The sequence below is a fragment of the Panthera pardus genome, unplaced genomic scaffold (genome assembly GCF_024362965.1).
Source record: "Panthera pardus isolate Hobbes unplaced genomic scaffold, ASM2436296v1 HiC_scaffold_12, whole genome shotgun sequence".
NCBI classification, from domain to species: Eukaryota; Metazoa; Chordata; class Mammalia; order Carnivora; family Felidae; genus Panthera; species Panthera pardus.
Window position 1 is genome coordinate 31,700,764 of NW_026526677.1, and position 22,044 is coordinate 31,722,807.

Here is a 22,044-nt window from a genome sequence, read left to right on the forward strand (position 1 = left end):
GCGCAAGCACAAATGGGGGAGGGGAAGAGAGAAGGAGAGACAGAATCCCATGCAGGTTCCGCACCGCCAGTGCAGAGCTTCATGTGGGGCTCAAACTCATGAACCATGAGATCATGACCTGAGTTGAGATCAAGTGATGCTTAACCAACTAAGCCACCTAGGTTCCCCAGAACACACACTTTTATTGATTAAGTTTGTTGTTTTACATGGCCACAGCTCTCAGTGATAACCACCCCCAAAATTATGACAGTAACATCAGAGATCTCTGATCACCATAACAAATATGAGTAAAGTTTGAAATATTGTGAGAGTTACCAAAATGTGACAGAGAAACAAAATGAGCAAATACTGTTAGAAAACTGGTACCAATAGACTTGTTTGAAGCAGGATTGCCACAAACCTTCAATTTGTAAAATATGCAATATCTGGCAATATCTGAGAAGTGTAATAAAGCAAGGCACAATAAAACAAGGTATGTCCGTAGCCAAAAGGTCCATTGACAGAAGAATGAACAAACAAAATGTGGTCTCTCTCTGTCTCCATATATATACATGTGTATATATATATATATATATATATATATATATATATATACACACACACATACATATATGTATGTACATATATGTATGTATATATATATACATGTATATATGTACATACATACACACACACACACACTCTATGGAGTACTGTTCAGTTTTAAAAAAAAGAAGGAAAACTCACACCTATATGGTCAGTTAATCTATAACAAAGGAGACATGAATATACAATGAGGAAAAGACAATCTCTTCAATAATGGTGCTGGAAAACTGGACAGCTACATACAAATGGATTAAACTGGACCAATTTCTAACACCATATGCAAAAATAAACTCAAAATTAAAGACCTAAATGTGAGATCTGAAACCACAACATTCCTAGAAGAAGACATAGGCAATAATCACTTTGAGATTGGCCTTAACAACATATTTATGTATATGTCTCTTCAGGCAAAGCAAGTTTATTTTTATTTTAACAAAAATAAACTATTAGGATGATATCAAAATTAAAAGCTTTTGTGCAGCAAAGGAAACTATCAGTAAAACAAAAAGGTAACCTAGTGAATAGGAGAGGGTATTTGAAAATGATATATATAATAAGGGATTAACATTTGAAATTTATAATGAACTTATACCACTCAACACACACGCACACACTATTCAATTGAAACAATTAAAAAGTAGGCAGAAGACCTGAATAGACATTTTTCTAAAGAAACATGCAGATGGCCAACAGACATAAAATGATGTTCAACCTCACTAATCATCAGAGCAATGCAAATCAAAACCACAATGAGGTATCACCTTACACCTGTTGGAATGACTAGAATAAAAAGCCAAGAAATAACAAGTGCTGGTGAAGATTGAAGAAAAGAGAACTCTTGTGCACAATTGGCAGATAGGAATATAAATTAGTGCAACCAATATGGAAAACAATATGGAGTTTCCTCAAAAAATTAAAAAAATAGAATTGCCCTACATCCAGTAATTCCACTACTGTGTATTTAGTCCAAGAAAACAAAAACACTAATTCAAAAAGATGTACATATCCCTGTGCTTATTGTAGTATTATTTACAGTAGCCAAGATATGGAAGTAACCTAACTGTCCATTGATAAATAAATGGATGAAAAATATATGGTGTGTATCTGTATCTATGCATGTGTATGTATGTTTGTATATATAATTATATATATATATACACACGTATATATATAATATATATATAATATATATACGTGTGTATATATATATATATGTATATCCAATATATATACATATATATATAATGGAATATTGGTCATAAAAATAATGAGATCTTTCCATTTGCAATAACATAGATGGACCTAAAGGGCATGATGCTAAGTGAAACAAGTCACAGAAAGACAAATATCAAATGATTTCACTTATATGTGAAATTTATAAAACAAAGCAAACAAACAGATTTAAATACAGAAAACAAACTAGTGATTGCCAGAGGGAAGGTAAGTGGAAGGAAGGGTGAAATAGATAAAAGGACTATGAGGTACGAACTTCTAGTTATAAAATAAATAAGTCACAGAGATGAAAAAGACAGCATAGAGAATACGACAATAATATTGGAATAACATTGCTATGATGACTACACTTATGGTGGGTCAAGTAATATATAGAATTATGAATACATATGTTGTACACCTGAAACTAATGTAACATTGCATTTCAACTCTATAAAAAAGGAAGAAAACTATGACATACACTACAACAAGGATGGACCCATTAGACTATGCCAAATGAAATAAACTAGTCACAAATGAACAAATACTGTATGATTCTACTCATGAAGTAATTAGAGTAGTCAAACTTACAGAGACAGAAAGTACAATGGCAGATTCCAGGAACTGAAAGCAGGAGGGAATGGGAAGTTGTTGTTTAATTGGTACGTTTCAGTTTTGCCAGCTGAAAAAGTTCTGGAGATGGATGGTGGTGCTGGTTGCACAACAATGTGAATGCACTGATGCACTGAACTATACACTTGAAAATTATTAAAATGGGGCACCTAGGTGACTCAGTCATTAAGCATCTGACTTCAGCTCAGGCCCTGATCTCACAGCTCATGAGCTGGAATCCTGCTGCAGGTGAGCATGAGCCCCACTTTGGGTAAAACACGAACCCTGGGTGAGTGCCGATTCTCTCTCCCTCTCTCTCTCTCTCTCTCTCTCCCCCTCTCTCTTTCTCTCTCTCTCCCCCTCTCTGTCTCTCTCTGTCTCTCTCTCTCTCTCTCTCCCCCTCATGGGATTCTCTCTCTCTCTTTCTCTTCCCTCACTCACTTGCACCCTCTCACTCAAAAAAATTATTAAAATGCCAAAATTTGATATATATATGTTATATAATTAAAAAAATAATACATAGAAACACCATGCATCAGGAGCGGTGTGCATACTTCCTGTGTGGTGAATATTTACACATTTACCTCTAATATTATGAACACAGTCACACATATCTTTAGTATTATATATATCACATACTTCCAACATTAAATATAAATTCACATGAATAACATTTTACAGGTTAACATGTAGGACTTATAAATAAATCTCAAGTGTTTCATGCATACAACCATACACCTAGTGGTACATCTACATTTTAATATATACTACATAATCTATTGTCAATGTATATTTATAATATATTATATATTACTGAATATATACATTATATATATTATATGTAAGATGTACACATACCATTTGCATACATCCATATAGATTTTGTATGTATATAAAATACATACAAATACATCCCCAGGACCAGCCTAGTCCTCTCCCAAGGTGAATACACCACATATATGCATGCATACATCTTAATACTTGAATATATAAAACCCAGTTCTGTATACACAGCTACATTTTCAGGATTACATATATATATGCAACTCCAATGTTATCCACACATATGTGCATACCTCTTCAGTGGTGGATATACACATATGAATGTTCAGAGTTGTTCACACATATGTAAACATATATATGAACATACACAGCCATGTGTAAATATATCCCTATACAGCCATAAATTTTTTTAAATGCATGTGCATATACATCTCTCATATTATATGCATACACATACTAATGTTCACTACTACATACATACACAGGCATCTTCAGGGTTTTACACACACACACAGAAGAGTAATCTTATATACACAGAAAGAGAGAGGTTACATCATGAGACCCTTTTCCTCTTGTGATTTGTGGCATCAGCCTTATTATTTTATAACCTTAACTTGTGTGTTATAATTTTTTTTGTCTTGTGGTAAAGGGTTTTAATTTAATCAAAATCTTGAAGATTAAATAATTAAACCTGTCACCATCCATAGTTTTTATTGTTAATTAGTCATGGTGAGGTGCCATTGTCATAGGATGCAGGGTCCCTAAATTTAGCAGTGGAATATTACACTGATCACACACAAAAACAGCCTGGAGTCTCTAGGGATCAGCTGCACGTCAGCAAGTGCGTTGTGGTTGAATCCACCCTTCACCTATTAAAGGGGGTGCTCCTGGAGTTGTCAGCAACAATCTGCTTGTTCTCTGGCTGTGCATAGCAACAACAACAACAAAAAAAATCTGCCATGCTTAACCCCTTGAGAGTCCCATGATAGCAACTCGGAGGAGGATGATTTTCTTGATCAGCTCTGGGCTGCTTGCCTGCCTGTCTGCCTGCCTGGCTGAACTAGAGCTTATCTCCCCCAGAGAGACAGCTGCTTCTCTAACCAGAGCCACAGGCTCTCTCCCAACCCTTTCCGTATAGGTTGGAGAAAGGGAACCAGCCAAGTATGTTTCCTTCTCAGTGTGCCAGGTCAGATGCCTCTTTATGTTCTTCTTCTCAAAAAAAAAAAAAAAAAAAAAAAAGAAGAAGGAAAAAAAGAAAAAAGGTAAAATACATAGCATGATACTTTCTAGCACTCCAGCTACCATATTCCTGTGTATACATATTCTGGGCCTGAAGGCAGATCTGATAAATATCAATATTAATTAACGCAGCCACAAGATTCCTCCTAATGCCTTTTCCTCCATTTGGTCTCACCCTTGAAGTGGCATCCTGCTGTGACTCAAAGAGTACTGGCCTTGGAGAAAAGTGCTTTTGGGGATTCAGAACCCAGCTTTGCCACTTAATTAGAATTATGATTTTCTCTTATTTTTTATTCTAGCTAAAATCTCAATTTCCTCATTTGTAAAAGAGGATTTTTTGAGCATGAATAAATTTCTACTGATTGCCCATTCTATTCCTTTTTCCCACCATAGTGAGGTGGAAAAATGTCCTTCTTTGTTATTCTCTTATCTACTTCCTCCTTAAGGAGAATAAACGTGATTATACCCCTTCACTGCTACCAGTACCATTGAGTAGTCAACAGAATACTTGGATGCATAGGGTCACTGGGAATAGTGACAATAGTTGAGTCATTAAGAGATGCAGGTGTCTTCTTTTATCTTACAAGTAATAAACAGTTAATGAAGGTGTTTAAATATTAAATGTTTCCAGGTACCGATAAGGAATTAACAATAGAAAGAGAACAAGGTTTTTCATGTTATTTTCTTCCATTCCTGTATGCTGGAAACAATGTGGGAGTGGTGACCAAGAGTAGACGGGAAGGGCACTGAAGTGAGAGGTAGTCTGGAAAGATGAAAGTAGCAGTATTTTGCCTTTGTGTTTTATCCTCTCATATTCCTTTGTAGGCTTCCCTGATTTCAGGAGTCTGATGTCCTAGTACATTTCCTGGGTACTCAAAGTTCTATCATGCTTAATTTTACCATAGCAGCGACCACTTGTGTAAACTTTTCCCACTTCTCCTAGTGAAGTTGCTATCTAGTGACCTGCTCTCCCATCTCATGATAAAACCTATTAATGCTGCCATATAAATGATTGACAGTTGACAGATAATAAATACCATGTGTCAGGCACCATTCTAAGCACTGGAGCTACAGCAGTAAGGTAATTAAGGTTCCTGAGCTCCTGAGTTTCATTGTAGTCAGAAGAACGTAGAATATAGAGAAATAAATGAACAAAATAATTCTAGAGAGTTGTAAGTTGCATACAACTCAAGTTGTAAAATAGTAGTTAAAGTAAGTTAAAGTAAGTTAAGTAAGTTAAAATAGTAGAATGAGTATAGGTGAGAATGAAAGATAGAGGCTAGATAATGTAGAATTTATGGTCCCGTAGCCCATAGCAAGAATACTCATTTTATTCTAAATGATATTGGCATTCCACTGTAGGGTATAAGCATAGTGATGTGAACTAATTTGCATTTTCAAAAGATCACCAAAGGAGAGAGTTTATGGTACACTGAGAATAAGGGATTAGCATTAGATCTATCAAGAAGAAGGACAATTAAAAAAAAAAAAAAAACAGATTCCTAATGGTGTCATAGACAAACGCATACACACACATACACACACACACACACACACACTCTCACACATGATAGCTATATGACACAGTGATTTATCTATGAATTAGATGTTTGGAAGAAAGGAAGCCTTAGCACCACAGAAATTATATATGATAGCCAAATTTCTCCTGATTCCACTTATTGGACATGTCCTACAGAAGGAAGATGCAAAAACAAACAAACAAACAAACAAACAAAAACAACAACAACAACAAATTTCCTCCCTCCGGGAGACCTCACTACTTATCTCTGGTAAAGTTTCTCTTCCTTATCTTCATTATATGGTTCCATTACCCAAATGACCTAAGGGAGTTGGTTCATTTGCAGTGAATGGGAGAAGGTAGAAAACTGTGTCTATTCTTTTGGCTATTGTGTTTTCCTTCATCTGTTAACAATGTACATCTTATTCATGTACTGAAAGATAAGAGCAAAACAGAAATTGGGTGAGTAGTGAAATATAAGAGACGTATTTAATTTTATGTAAATTCAGCTTAAGTCTTCGAAGATGGTGGTGAAGAAATTGTATAAAATTTTCAAGCGCTGTTAAAGATTTCCTTCATTTTTTATGCTCAGTGACTCATTCATTCATTGTGCAGTTGCATACTATGCTCTGAACTCTGGGCTGAACACGTATAGACAATGAGAATTCAGAGATGAACATGGCACAGGTTTTTTTCTTTTTTTTTTTTTTATGGGGTTCATACTTTAGTGGGAATATGTGAGCGCAGATTAACCTTGACCAAAGATAGGTTTGCAACTTTGTGCCTTGCTCTTGAGAGTTAGCTTCTAAGCCCTTGGAATATTCTACCTGACAAAAGCATTTTTGTTTACATGGAGATCTTTGACCATGACAAATAGTCTATGTTAACCATGTGATTTATACATAATCAGCTCCACCTTTGGAGGGATTAGAGACTAAAGTCAGATATTCAGGTGGTCATCTGTGTCTATGTGGCTGACCCCCAATAAAAAGTCTGGACACCAAGGCTCAGATGAGGTTCTCTGATTGGCAATACTCTCTGCTGTGAGAAATAAATGCTGTTTACATAACTGTACTGGTAAAGGACAACTGGAAGCTCATGCCTGGAACTCTTTGGTACACTGTCCTGTCTGCTTCTTCCCATTGCTTATTTTAATCTGTAAAATAATTGTGTTGTAATAAACCCTAAGTCTGAGTATAAGGGATTTTCTGAGTTCTGTGAGACCTTTTAGCAAATCATTGAACCTGAAGTTGGTTTTGGAGACCTACTGAATTCTCAGATGAACATACATGAATGGCTGGTTACAGAGAAGTTATTAATAGAGCAAAAGATACATGCTTTAGGATCCAGAAGAAGTGCACATAACCTAGTCTGAATGGTCCAGGAAAAGTTTGTTAGAATTAGAGAAGTATAAAGTGAGTCTTAAATATGACTAAGAAAAAAGAAAAGATATTCTAGGCAGGAGAGAAAAATAAAACTGATGTGGGGGAGAGGTATGGAAAACTAGGGAGTTGCAAGTGGTTGTAGATAATTAGGTAAGTTGACAAGGGGTATAACAATGAATTATTGAAGAATGAGAGAATATGATAGTAGAGATCTTTGACATCCTTTGCCCCATCAGTGATTGGAAGCTATTATATGATGTTAAGAATAGAAGTAGTGTAGTCAGATTGTATTTCAGATAGATTATTCTCAGAGGCAGTGGGGAGTAAATACTTGAGACAAGGAGATCACTCAAGAGGATATTACAATATTTTACCCTACAATGATGAAGGTTTAAATAATCGCCATGGGTATAGAAAGGGAGGCAATGGAAAGCAATGTGTCTGAAATTCTAATTAGAGTTGGAGATTTATTTTAAAAAAGCCAAGTCTAAGGTGAAATCCAGATGTTGGGCTTGGGCAATTTGTGGATGGTGATACCACTTCCTGAGGTAGAAATGCAGGAGGAAAAGCATTTTCAGGAGAAAAGTGTTCTGCTTTGGAAATGCTGAGTTTTCAGCTCCGGTGGAATCTCAAGTGTATATGTGTAGTGGCATCTAAACATAAAGATGAGGAACTGAGCAAGTGGTTTAACCTGTACAGCATGCCAAAGGAAACTAATCTAAAAAGTGTGAATTTTATTAAGTGTTTCAAAGGCATAATGAAATGATAGGTTTTTAGTATTACAAATCCAACATGTCTGATAAAAATGGCTGTGGAGAGAGTAGAAATCAGTTTGTTATTTAAATGTGTGTTATATTATAATCGTTGGTGATAAGGCAAATCTCAACTACATACTAACGAAGAAACTGGCAGATTTAAAAGAAAAATTCTACTCACAAGGGGACCAGATGATAAGGATGACTCAGGAAAGATTTATTCCCATAACTGGCAAAGCAAAACTCACACAGCCGTTTCTGCTGTTGCTGGACTAAGGCAGTCATCTTATTATCCTGTCCTATCTCCCTGAGAACCAATCAATTTTTTCCCCGAAATTCTAGCAAATTCCCTTTTAGGGAGAGAGTGTGGTAGCGAAGAATTCTATATGGAGTCATAAGGCTTAGGTTTTAGTATTAGCTGTCAGAACTGAAGTTTAAAGAAATGTAAGGCCTTTCTCTAAAAGTACCAGTGATTTATACCTTGTAGGAATTAAGCTTTGGGTCCTCAGTGGACAATTCTAACTGAATGAATAATTTAATCTAAAGAACCTAGAATGTATATTCTTCCCATGTCATGAATTCTACTTTTTTAATCTACAATTTGACCACGGCATTTCTTATCCAACTCCCATTTTGTACAGTTGGTACAAAATTTAATATGGGACTCCAGATAAACTCCACCTGATTTTAGGGGGACAAAGCCCAAACTCTGCCTCATCTCCCTCGCTTTACAACTCCCGGTCCAGTTCTGATAGCGCATAGAAGACTTACTTACCCTTTATGTGGTCCAGTTAGGATGCCAGTTCTAGCACTCCTTTCCTATGTGACCCTGGGTAAGTATCTTATCTCCTTTAAATATTTCTCATCTAAAAGATATTTGAAGCAGAACAACTACTGAAAATTATCTCCATTAAATATTTCTCATCTAAAAGATAACTGAGGCAGAACAATTACTGAAATCTCTTCTTCCAGCCTGCCATTTTATGAGTCAAGGACAGAGGTAACGGCATTTGAATTAACTCTTAAAAGAACGATTGAATTTCATCACAGGGAAAAAGAAAACAATGAGTTTGAATGGAGATGGATTAGGTTGATAGGATAAATGATGATATGTACGTGAGAGTTAGAAAAACTGGATGACTGAACCTAGACAAAAGATGAGTATTAGGTGAATGGAGACAGAAGTGACATGGGACTTGGAACACTAACATTGTCAAAGATACAAATAAGTTACATAAATTCCCAATGAATCCATGGTCAGAAGTCCAGGAGATCAAGGCTGGCTTCCAAGAGAACCCTCCTAAGATATTTCATATCAAATAAAGAATTATATGATCAAATAAGCCTAGGAAACAGGCATTCATTATCATCTTCCTGAAAATGCAGAAAGTACCTTAATGTATTTAAGACAGAGGATTTCTGCAGGGAGAAAACCATCAACTTGCTTTAGCCCAGCAATCTCACGTTATTCAGCTTTAGAATAATCCCTCTCTATTTATTTACATTTCATCAACTAACATGCTAGGGAATGTGCTATTTTAGTGTGATGGAGAAGGTATCTAAGGTTTAGGAGCTAGGGCATCAAAAATGTTGAGAAGCATCATCAGGTCTCAGGTGATAGGGCACAGAAGGGTCAATGTCTAGCTGTTGAGAGTTTTTCTCAAAGGCAAATTCTTAAAGGTGGGAACCACCCAAGTGAGTTTCTTCCAAAAAAAAAGGCATATCTTTCTATACTCTTATTCCCTCAGTCTTTCCAAGCTAAAGAAGTAGTGGCAGTTCAGGAGCCTGTAGATCAACAGAAAGTGGCTTCAGCTGTTTAAAGAAAGGACTTATTGAGTCTAAAGTGGCAAGAGGAGTCCAGATAACACATCTCAAGCCAACTTAGGTAGACCAAGAAGAGACACTGCTTTTTCAAAGTTTTGAAGTTTGCTCGCCTTTCTCTTTGCGATGCACTAACATAATAGGTTTGACTCACCAGGAGATGACGCATACAGCACGGGGAGTTTGAAAAGGCACTGCTTAACCTTGCTAGGAAATGCTGGTTTTAACAACAGCTGGAATATTGCTTTCTGATCCTCGACCATCAGCCCAGCAAGGACGAGAGATGTTTTGATGAAGAACAAAAAAATAAAAAATACTTCATTGGGCAAATAAATCTAGTGAGTATTGATAGCATTGAGAAAACAACTTGACTTAAAATAATCCTTTGTACGTAAGTAAAGGTGGCACCATAGCTGCAGGAATCTGGAGATGCATATTGTATGAAGAGACCATTTCAAAGTGTCTTTTTCCATTGACATTTTAAAGAAATATTTTTAATCTGCTCTTGTAAAATCTAGTATTTATGCTTTATCACAACAACTGAAACAACAGGTTGAAGTTGTACATTATCAATCTGGTGACTCAAACATATATAGAGTTCATTTCCATTTGTTGCATGAAGTGCATACAGTAAAAAACAGAGAATAATGAACTTTGTGGACAAGCACTGAGCTAATTATTAGGGAGGGGGAAGTGTAGATTATAAAAAAAAAATAAACACACTGCCATAGAGTTATTGAACTCCTACTATGTATAAAGCACCTGAACAGATTGGAAGGAAATAAATTAGTAGAGAATTTAGTGTCTATGGTTTCAGTTAAAACCAATTTCTTCCAGAACCAGAAATCCACTTGGGCTAGTTCAAACAAGGGGGGTGGTTCATTGATGGGAACATGGAAGAAAGTCATATTACCCAAGGGCAGAAAGTAAGGTACAAATCAGGCTTCTGAGAACTGGAAAACTATTAGGAACAAAACAACCACCCCTCTATGTAGCCTCAGCTTCCTTATATGTACCTATTCCATAGTCTTTTTTGTCCTATACGATTGGCTGGTACATGACTTTGCCTTATAGTGGTACTGATTTCAGTCTTGGCTTCACACAAATGTTAAACTAGAGGGGAATGCATCACAGTCTCTCAGTTTAAATTCTCTCTTCAGAGAAAATTTGATGGTTGCTGAACAAAAGAATAGACACTTTGGGCAAGGTGTCTATCTCTCCAGAGAGCAAGAACTGAGTTGCGAGTTGTGGCTGTATGTAACATGTATGCCTTGTCCTTCTTTGTACTACAGAACGGCTAGTTTTTTTAAGAAGAGGTGTGGAAGGAGCAGACCCACTGAATACGTCTATTATAACTATCCTTAGAAATCTTATATTGAGATAAGAAAAGAAGGCAAAAGATATCAAGGAAGCTATGTTACTAAATAATAGACAATAACATCTTCTGGGGTTCAGACATGAATTGAATCTTTGATTTGGAAAGAGGAATTCAAACAGAAGTGGACAAGTAACAAGGAGAGTATCTTGGACAAAAGAAATGGTATGAAAATAGTCATATAGATGGTAATGCATAAAGAGCCTTAAAGGGAGGTATTGGTTAATTTAAGGTAAAAATATTAAAAAATATTTTTTCAGAACTTGTTCTGTTCTGGGCAATACAATGTGTGGATATTACATTCCAAATATTACGTTCAAAATATTTATTGAGCATCTACTGGGCCAGGCACTATTTCAGGTGCTGTAAACACATAAACAAAAAGTTTTTGCCCCCACGGACCTTATTACATTTTAGTAGCTAGAGACAGAAAATTATAAGTTTTTTTTCAGGTGATATTGAGAAGCATACAATGATTAATTAAATAATTAACTAAATTAACAAAAATATCAACTTTATTCATTTGAACTAGCTTTCTCCATGAAGCTAGCACCTTGATTACACTGAAAATCTGGGTGTGTATCGTCACATTTTCAAAGACTAAAGAAGATAATCTTTTCTGAAAATTGCTGCAAGAAAAAAATCCAAGGAAAAACTTAAAAACTTTCCTAGGATTATGCCTATTCCTTGTCTCTCTCCTTCTCTTAAACCAAATGCTGTAGTCAGGAGAGTAGGGTTTATCTCTCTGTGGTGTCTATGGTCACATGTGTATCTCTCAATTACATGTTGTGGCCTGGGAGGTTTTCCTGATTCATCTTATTTTACTAGCCTCTCTCAATATTGGAGTACTCCATTGCTCAGTCCTGGGACCCCATCTCATCTCAAGTTACATTCTCTTCACATATCATTCCATTTGAGGGCTTTAAATAATGTCTTCATGTGGTCGACTCCAAATTTTTTTATCTGTCCTTTTATGTGAGGCTTGTACCTCCTTTAACTCTCCTGGCTATTTTATGGACATCCTAAACTTGAGTCCAGAATTGTACCATTGAGACACCTGTTACTTCCTTTTGTCTTCCCTTTATAAATAAGCAGTCATACTTTCTATCCAAATAGCTAAACAAAATGAAGGATATAGCCTTCATTTCTGCTTCACATGATCTTTCTCCAAGCCACAACCAATCTATTAGCAAGTCTTGTTCACTGTAACTTCAAAATATATCTTGAATTCATCTATTTCCATCTGTCTCCAATATACCATCTTGTTCAAAGCCACAGTTCTCTCCCAAATGGAATATTGTTACAACTCTGTGATTGTTCTCTCTGCTTCTACTCTTATTCTTCTGTATTCCATGGTCTCACTATAGTCAGAGCAATCATCAGGTCATATCATTTCTCCATTTCTCCATTTCCAACTTGTCATGATCTTCTTGTGACACTCAGAACAAAATCCAAATCCTTCACTCTGGTTTGCGAAGCCTGACAGCATTTCTGTTAGGTACACAATGTTGATCAGAAAGGAACATCACAATATTGAAGAAGGAGAACACATCAACGTGCATTGGTAGAAATAAATAGGTAGATTCATGGAAAACTGTACTCTTCTACAACATATTATAAAGGAGCTGAAAAATAAGAAGGAATTACATACAGTATGTTTACATCCTTCTCATCACAGAATGGAGGCTGACCAATTAAATCTAGGTTCTCTGCAAAGATTAGCTTCTCATGCTCCACTTCATGTTGCCTTGGTGACAGAACACCTGTGTAATATTTATGCAATAGGTAGAAAAGCCACACGTATATTCAAGGTGCATCAAAGCATGGCCTATATAGGTATACCTTAGAGGAAGGTGTGTGGAAGAGTTTATAGAGGTTCTACACCAGAAAGCAAAACAAAGCAAAACACAAGCAGAAAAATAATGTAATTTATAGGTTAACTGGGACTTTAACAGCACTCCCACTGACCTTAGTCATAGCACTATAAATAAAATAAATTTTTGTGAGCATTTCTGTTGCAATTCCACTCCTCTCTAATCTGTTGCTGAATGAAATTAAACCTTGGAAAGAGTAAGTATGGAATCGACAATTTTGTTTATGAATATGTATACCTTTCGGATTTCATTTCATACCCTTTTGAGAGTATCTATATCATTTGTTTTCCAAATTAGGGCACTATTGAATGTAAAAAGTGGTCTACTAAAAGTAGATGAAGATGACTGGAACAAACTGGGACTTTCCAACTAAAAATAGATGAAGATGAGGGAAGAAACTGGGACTTTCCAGAGGAAACTAGAATACCTGTGTGATCCTCCAGTTATTCTTCTTTGGTGACCACGTTCAAACCACACCAACTTTCTTCTGATTCTTCAAACCTATCACATTCATTCCCATCTTGAGTCATTGCAATAACTGTTCCTTTTACTTTGAATACTTTTCCTCCATATTATTATACAGAACAAAGCTCTTTTATATTTATGGCTCGGCTTAAAGCTCCCTTTTTAAGATGGTCTTCACAGCCAGCCCAACTTAAAGTATATCACGTCATACTTCAACACACCAATTTCTCCATTATATGCTTATCATACCTTGATTTTTTTGTATTTATTTTATTTTTTGATAAATAAATCTCCAAACTATGAACTAAATTTCTTAAGGGTACTGTTCCAGCTATGAGAACAGTGGGCACTTAATTAGCATTTGTGGAATAAGCGTTTGTGAATGAATAAATGACATGAAGTAGTTTTCATGTTGGGTCATATTTAAAACAATAATTTGTAATTAGTGCATGATATTTACTTATTTATTTAATTTTTTAACTTTTTGTTGTTATTTTAGCAAAAAAAAAGGAGAGCGAGTGCAAGTGGTAGAGAGGAACAGAGAGAGAATATTAAGCAGGCTCGACGTTCAGCATGGAGACTGACTCAGGCTCAATTCCATGTCTATGGGCTCATGACCTGAACCAAAGTCAAGAGTCAGACACTCAATGGACTGAGCCCCCCAGGACCCCGTTTAGTTCATGATTTTTAGATCCAGTACTCACACTTGTAACTTTATGTCACAAATCTCCATGGTCTTTTTGTTTTTGGAAGTTATTGGGGGTTTTGTTTGTTGCTGTTATTTCTGTTTTGCCTGAAATTGCCCTAGGTACTTTTTGTTTTGTTTTGTTTTCAAGAAGAATTTGTTAAATTTCTTAGCCCTTGTGTTTTGTTTTGTTTTTGTTTTTGTTTTTGTTTTTTGTTTTTAAATTTCCTTCCAAGATGAAATAAAACTTAGTCAGGTACAAAAAATCACTAGGGGTTTTTCCATTGTATTCTGGAATTTAAATTTATGGAGATAAAGATTTTATTCTTTGGCAAACCCAGTTTTTCTTCCACAGTGTGTAACTCTCTTCACTGTCACTCCCATTCCTTGGCCTGATTGATTACAGGTGATTTTTTTTTTTAATTGTGGATCTTCAAAACATTATTCTTTAGGCCATTCCTAGGTATTTGTCTTAGTTTGGGGTCCTGTAACAGAATACCATATAAGACTGGGTGACTTGTATGCAGCACAATTTTATTTCCAGTTTATTCCAGTTTTGGAATCTGGGAAGCCTAAGATCAAATTCAGTGTCTGGTGAGGGCCTGCTTTCTGGTTCACGGATGGCTACATTCTTGCTGTGTCCTCACATGGCAGAAGGAAAAGGGGAACCCCCTGGAATTTCTTTTGTAAGGGCACCAAGCCCATTCATGAGGGCTCCATCCTCATGATCTAATACCTTCCAAAAGCCCATCTCCAGACACCATCACAGTGGGGATTAGGATTTCAATAGATGAGTTGTGGGGAAGGGGCACTGACATTTAGTCTACAGCAGTGTTACTTATTAACCTCTCAAATAGATAGCTGTGATTTAGAGATACTATTTTTCAGCTCAGAAAAGTTTCATTCTATTTGACTTTGTTATTTAGTTTCAGGGATCATTTGTATAGTTTGTTACTAGACTTTATTATTTAAAAATTTTAAAATATCATTGAAAAATTTCTGTGACTATCTTATATTCTCTTTTCTTGAAACACACATTTTTCATCTATTGAAATTCCACTGTTACTCCATTGCAACCTCTCTGCTATCTCAGAGCTGTTTCTTACCATTTGTTGTTTAGTATTTTCCCTCCTTATTTTGTGGGAGCTCCATAGATTTGTAATTCACATCGTTTTTTATTCTGCACTGTTGATTCTGGATATTATGTTTCCTTCCTTCCTTCCTTCCTTCCTTCCTTCCTTCCTTCCTTCCTTCCTTCCTTCCTTCCTTCCTTCCTTCCAGAGAAGTAGGGGAGTGCAGAGGGAGAGGGAGAAAGAATCTCAAGCGGGTTCTACATGAGGCTTGATTAGAAGACCCTGGGATCATGACCTGACTGAAATCAACTCAGATGCTCAACCGACTGAGCCACCCAGGAGCCCCTGGGGCTTATTATTTTCTAATGCTCATTTTAATCCCGTGAGTGAATTTTTAGCTTCTTTATATTTCCTTTATAAATGTCTCTCCTATTTTATTACTTCCTGTGTTTAAGGTAATTCGTTTACGTTTAATCACATCGTATTTATCCAATTCTTAATTTTTTATTAAAATGTTGCTTTTTATTTATAACACGAAGATCATTTTTAAATATGCGTTTTCTGCAGTAAATATTTTTGAAAATATGCTCTTTCTTGTATCTCAGTGCTACCATAGTTTCTTGTAGTACAATATTCCAATCAAACCCGGGATAGCAATCTAATGGACTAAAATGATAGTAATGGAAACCAAAATAAAGATGGAAGATACAAGAAACCAAAGTAAAGATGGAAAAGAATAAAGACTAGTGACTTGGAAATCTCTGAACCTGTTGATTAACTTTTATGAGTTCATTGACAGTGTGGATATCTTCAAAACCGCTTTTCAATGAAATTGCTTTATTTGTAATGTATGAGTGAAAAGAGTGAAGTTAAAAAAATTGAAAATGGAACAGAAGTCCCACAATTTTTGGAACAGTGGAGGACCATTAGAGGTAAAAGTTTGTGGATTCTTCTAAGATTTTTCCAATATCAAGTTTCCAGAGTCAGAGCAGAGTTCTTTGCTCCTGGTGGCCTCAACTTTATCAGCAAAGTAAAAGATGAGGTTAAATTCAAAAGAAAGTGGAAGTGGGAATGACATCTCAGTATCTAGAGAGTCTCCTGTGGGCTGTTTCCAGGAAGTTCAGGTAAGGCATTGCTTTAATTTTCATTTCAAGAACATATTCCTTAATTGATAACCAATACACTTTGCCCTGAATATTTTTTTTTTCAGCTTAAAATGCTTCACAACAGATGTCATATCATACCATAATATCCATGGACAAGTTTTAAAATTAATTTTATATATCTCCCCAATAACTGTGTGTAAGTTAAATATCTACCTCTTAAGTTGTTATAACCCTTAGCAGGTTATACATAATCCATAAATTATTTCATAATTTAGGTTGTACAAAACCTATTGTTGGTTTCATTAAATAATTCATCCAAACAGCATTCATTCAGCAAAAAACATAATGAGTGTTGTTATTATCAGAGAATTCCTGTGTTAAGTGCCTTAGAGATGAAGAGGTTGTTACCCTGAGGAGATCACAGCCCATTTTGGAAAGTAGTACAAGCATAACAGGACAGGACAGTGTAACTCTTAAACTGCAAGTAACGTATGAACAACAATTATATTCATCCCCATATTCCTACAACAATTTGTGCAGTGTCAGAAATATAACTAGTATTCTATAAATAGTGGCAGAATTTTGTTTTCTTTTGTTTAAGGAACTCATGTAAGCTCTTTGAGGATAGAGAATTAATTCTATATTAGTCTCTTTATTTTTTCCCAACTAGTAAAAGGTTGAGCACATAGGAATTGCTTATGAGGTATCTTATGGATTTCATGATCTCATAGCATATGGTCAGCTTTCCAAGGAGACCATTTACAGCATTAGTGGTCCTCTAAGAAAAACTGTCAGGTAAATACACCAATTAACATGAGCAAAAAATATTAAGAGAATTATTAGATATCTTCCCTTTGTTATGTTTAAATGTTAGGCTTGACATGAAGGCTTTAATCATTAAAGGAGTATTGTGGAAAAAGTAGAAAATATATGAAATAATTATCTTTGACATGTGAGAACTAAACACTACATTTCAATGAAAAGGCTTGATGCTTTTTCCATTGCTAATTATGAAGATGGCTATTGGAATGGTGTTGATGGTGTTAATGATAAAGTAGGAAATGGCAATAATGATTACTGTGATGTTAGGGTGGTGCTAGTGTTAAAATTAATAATGACAATTGTGTAGCAATGTGAACAACGATGAGGTCCTGCTGATGGATGATTTTGGAGATAAGGCAAAGATGATTATGATGATAATACTACTGGGAAGATGATCAAATAATCAGGGATGATGTGAAGGTGATGTCCCTGGATGACAACAATAAGAAGGAGGAAGATGATGAATAAAGTCACTGCAAAGCTATAGTACTTGGAAAGACAAAGTCGGCTGGACAACTGAGTTATTATTATTATTATTTTTTAGCCAGTAGGTACTAATAAGTAATGGATAGAAAAATATCATCAAAGTCTTGAGATTAAAAAATCCTTGAGACTTTTGTATAGTCCATGAATCCAAAAAATAATAAAATTGAATTACTTGCTAAATAGTCAGGTTGTGAGCTGATAAATTAACTTTCAATGAAAATAAAAATAAACTGTTTCTGGAATGTTCACAATTTTGAACAATGATTCTCTGCACAAAGAATTTCAGAAATTTAGAAACACCTACAGTTAATTTAAATAACATTTTAGCTAGATTAATTGAGAAACTGAAAAGAAGTGACATACTGTTAGGTCTACCTATGTTTAAAAGTAAACCATTTAACAATATTAATCATCTTAAGTCATTATTTCAGGCAACTAAAATAATTTACAGGTATTTACCTTAAAAGTCAACTTAATGAATTAAAGAAAAGTACCATACAACTTCTTGAGCACCTAACTATTCTTGGAATTGTTCAAGAGCTATACTTAGTAAAACTGCATCTTTGAAAGAGACCAACAATATTAATGTAAAATCAATCCTCTGCACTAAAATTGCTTCCATGAGAAACTACTGACATCATTCAATGACCGAATGCTTATGCCGTACCTAGCAATGCTTTAGGAACTGAAGAATTATAGACATGAGTAAAAAGAACTCCTTGTGAGACAGATGAGAAAAACTGAGTGAAAAAGACAAGACATATACTATATATCATATTGAAGTGCTTTGGATTAGGAGTCAAATAAAATGGGTTTTGACTCTTATCAACAATAAGTCTGTTCATAAAAATTACTCAGTTTTCTTATTTAGGCAATGCATATAAAAATACTTGCTCTGCCTAATCATGAGGGCATAGGAGCTTCAATTAAGATTACATATGAGCAAGTTCTTTATGCATTTTAAAATATTGCAATTTTTAGGAAAAACTGATAGAAGGTAATTGCTTTCTCCAAACTTTAACTTTATGAGGAAAAATAATCTTTAAATCTAGTATTTGTCTCTTTTTACTACTTTATTCTCACTGCCAAAGGGAAGCTGAAGTGACTTATTTGTTTCATAAATTTGGGATAAAAAAAATTGGTCTGGTCAGATCAGCTCTGTCCTTCATCTTAGGAGCAAATATTCACAATGAACATGAGTTCTCCACTTCTTCATGCTGTGAATTCTACCTGGGCAGATTGGGCATGTCTACCCCAGTACGGTGCTAACTGGGACTGGGTGTAGAAATGCATGATTCTTGGGTTAAATGTTGACAAATGTATTTGCCATTGATTGAAGACAGATACTCAAACCCAGCTTCTATCAGTTGTAAAGGTGATCCTTTGATATCCATGTTTAATTTATGATGTTATCCTGATATGGGGGTTTGAAAAAATCTCAAAATTCACCAGGAGTTATATTGTAATTAATATTATATAATAAATTAAAATTTTAACTCAAACAATTCTACCTTGTATCTAAAATACATTACATAATTGCATAGTGTAGGTATCATGGTACAAATTACTCTACTCAGCTAAAACCACTGAATGTCTAATGAATAAATCAAGAATTCCCCTCTGAAAAAAGTAATTATCCAATAGATTTTGATGGTAATCAGTTCTGTAGAAGATGAATGGTGACATCTATGTCATGTATTTGCCATCATTGACATAGATAACAGGTACACTGTTAGGATACTAAAAAAGAAATTGCCTTAAAATATGCATTCGTAGACTCTATGCAAATCAACACATCACACAAGACATCATATGACTCAAGTTATAAACAGGCTCTATCTGGAGATCTTTGAGCTTAGCAGGAAGGTCATTATACTTCTTAAAAGACCCTTCCTCCTCACAAGTCCAGGCAAAAATTCACAAATCGACAGTAGTTTCCTGACCTTCCTACTGTGTGACCCAATGACTATGATAATCTTCAAAGTGGACTAGAATCCTGCAGGAAGAATTTACTGGGGACACAATTAAATTCAATGCAATACAGCCAACTTAATTGTATTTCTCCCATGTTTCAAAAATAGCTCTGGGGAAATGGAGATAGGACACAGAATTAATACTAAAGAACACACCAATCTAAGAAATTAGTCCAAAAAGGCAGCAAATATACTTATAGTTGGTATAGTAAATGCAATAACAAGTATGCAGAAGCTATAGTAGGGGCATAAAAAAGAATGATTTACTCTAAAGGGGTTCATATGACAAGAGAAAAGAAAAGCATTAGAAACCAAAGTAATAACAAGTACAAATGCTTTCAGTGGATAAAACAAAATGATGAGCCACACATATTTTTGATGTTTCTAAAATATAAAATGAAAGAATGGATTTGGAGAGAAAATCAGGGTCCAGGTTATGAAAGGTTTTGTCTACAATAATAAATGACTTGTAATGAGGCACAGACATTGGATGGGCTTCAAGCATAGTATTGGTATCATATTTCCATTTTAGAAAAATCATAGTTAAGGAAGAGTAGAGAATGGCATAAATGAGGTACAGACTGTACCCAGGAATGCCGGTTAAATGGTTGTTAAAATATTCCAGGTGAGAACATGCATGGCTGTTCATGTAGGAGATTAAACTGGAAGCCAGCTTTTGAGGCAAAATATAAATCTGGGGAAAAAGGTAATGAATTATGGGTAATGGATTTCTGCTCAAATGGCATCTCCATATACCCTCATTTCTACATACATACATTCATACATGCATACATACATACATAATTTGTTTTTTTTTTTCCCATTTGTATTTTTAAATGTGAATGATAAAGGAAAAGGACAAGTCACCTTATGATTCTTTGTGACAGGGCTAAGTCTGAGTTAGGAAACCAAACTGAACTAGAAGAAAAAGTAGTCAATGGAATATCATTGGAGTTCCACCACAAGGATTCAATGAATCAAACAACTGCAGTTCAAAAGTCACTTTGGGATTATCTGACCCATGACTTTTGATCATCTGACCTATAATTTTTCATCCTGACCCAGGACCTTTAGACAAAGAACTTATCATAACATCAGAAAATGCCTAAAAATAATATCTCTATACAGAGTTTAGTTTCTGAATGAGCTCATGCTACTTTCTGTTCTGAATCAGATTTCCAGGTAGGCAACTCTACTCCACATTTTCCCCCTTACCTTTGGAATTTGTTGCTATCTGCCAAAACATTTGCCCTCCTCTACTATTTGCATAGTAGTCATCCTCAAAGGGCCCTGAGTTGGCCTCATGTTAACTAGGGTTCATTACAAACCATTAGCCAACCAGTCATGACACTCTTTAGTGTTGTTATGTTATTAAAATGTATAGATTTTTATTTTAGGTTATTATAATAACTGTTATAATGATATATAGTATTTTATTGATATAATATTTTGGGTTAGGCAGCTTTGATACAGATTTTTAAAAGCTTTATATTTAAATGTTTAGATATGTGATATCTAAACAAATATATATACATATATATATACATATATATATATATACATATATGTACAGATATAGCACTAAATTTATGCTACATAATTTAATTCTTACAAAAACCCTATAAAGTAAGGGTGTGCTCTTGTCATTTGATCTATCAAAAAAGTGAAGCTCAGAGAAATAATTTACTTAAATTCAGCTAACAAGGGGCAGAGTTATAAATTAAGCCTGGTTTTGTCTGATGTCACACATAGCATTGCCTTATTTCTTTCTTTTTCCTGAGAAACTGTTTTCCTGTCAGTTTACTGCTGTCCAAAAACACCGAGCAATCAGAATACCTTTGATAAGTGTTACATCAAAAATGTTCCAAGAATGTGACCAATATCCCAGCATTGTATATAAAGATATAATGTTGACATAACCTTTAGATAAAACGGTTTATATTTAAACTTATCTGAAGTGAAGCACACACTGATTTTTTTTTAGCTGTGTTATTTCAGGTAGTCAATACCACTGATTCTATTTTTCACATGTGAAATGAAAGGAGGAATATTTATCTTAGGGAAATGATGTGTGTGGGTGGGTGGGTGGCTGAGGAGCTAAGCATACTACCTGGCACATTTTATGTTATTATGAAAATTCATACAATCACTTGACTTGAAACTTTTCTCCAGTGATTTTAAAAAAATAACACTAGAAACACTATGTTGAATTATATGAAAATAAACCATCTAAATTATTATAGTGTTTTATTCCATGCTGGCTATTACTTTGCA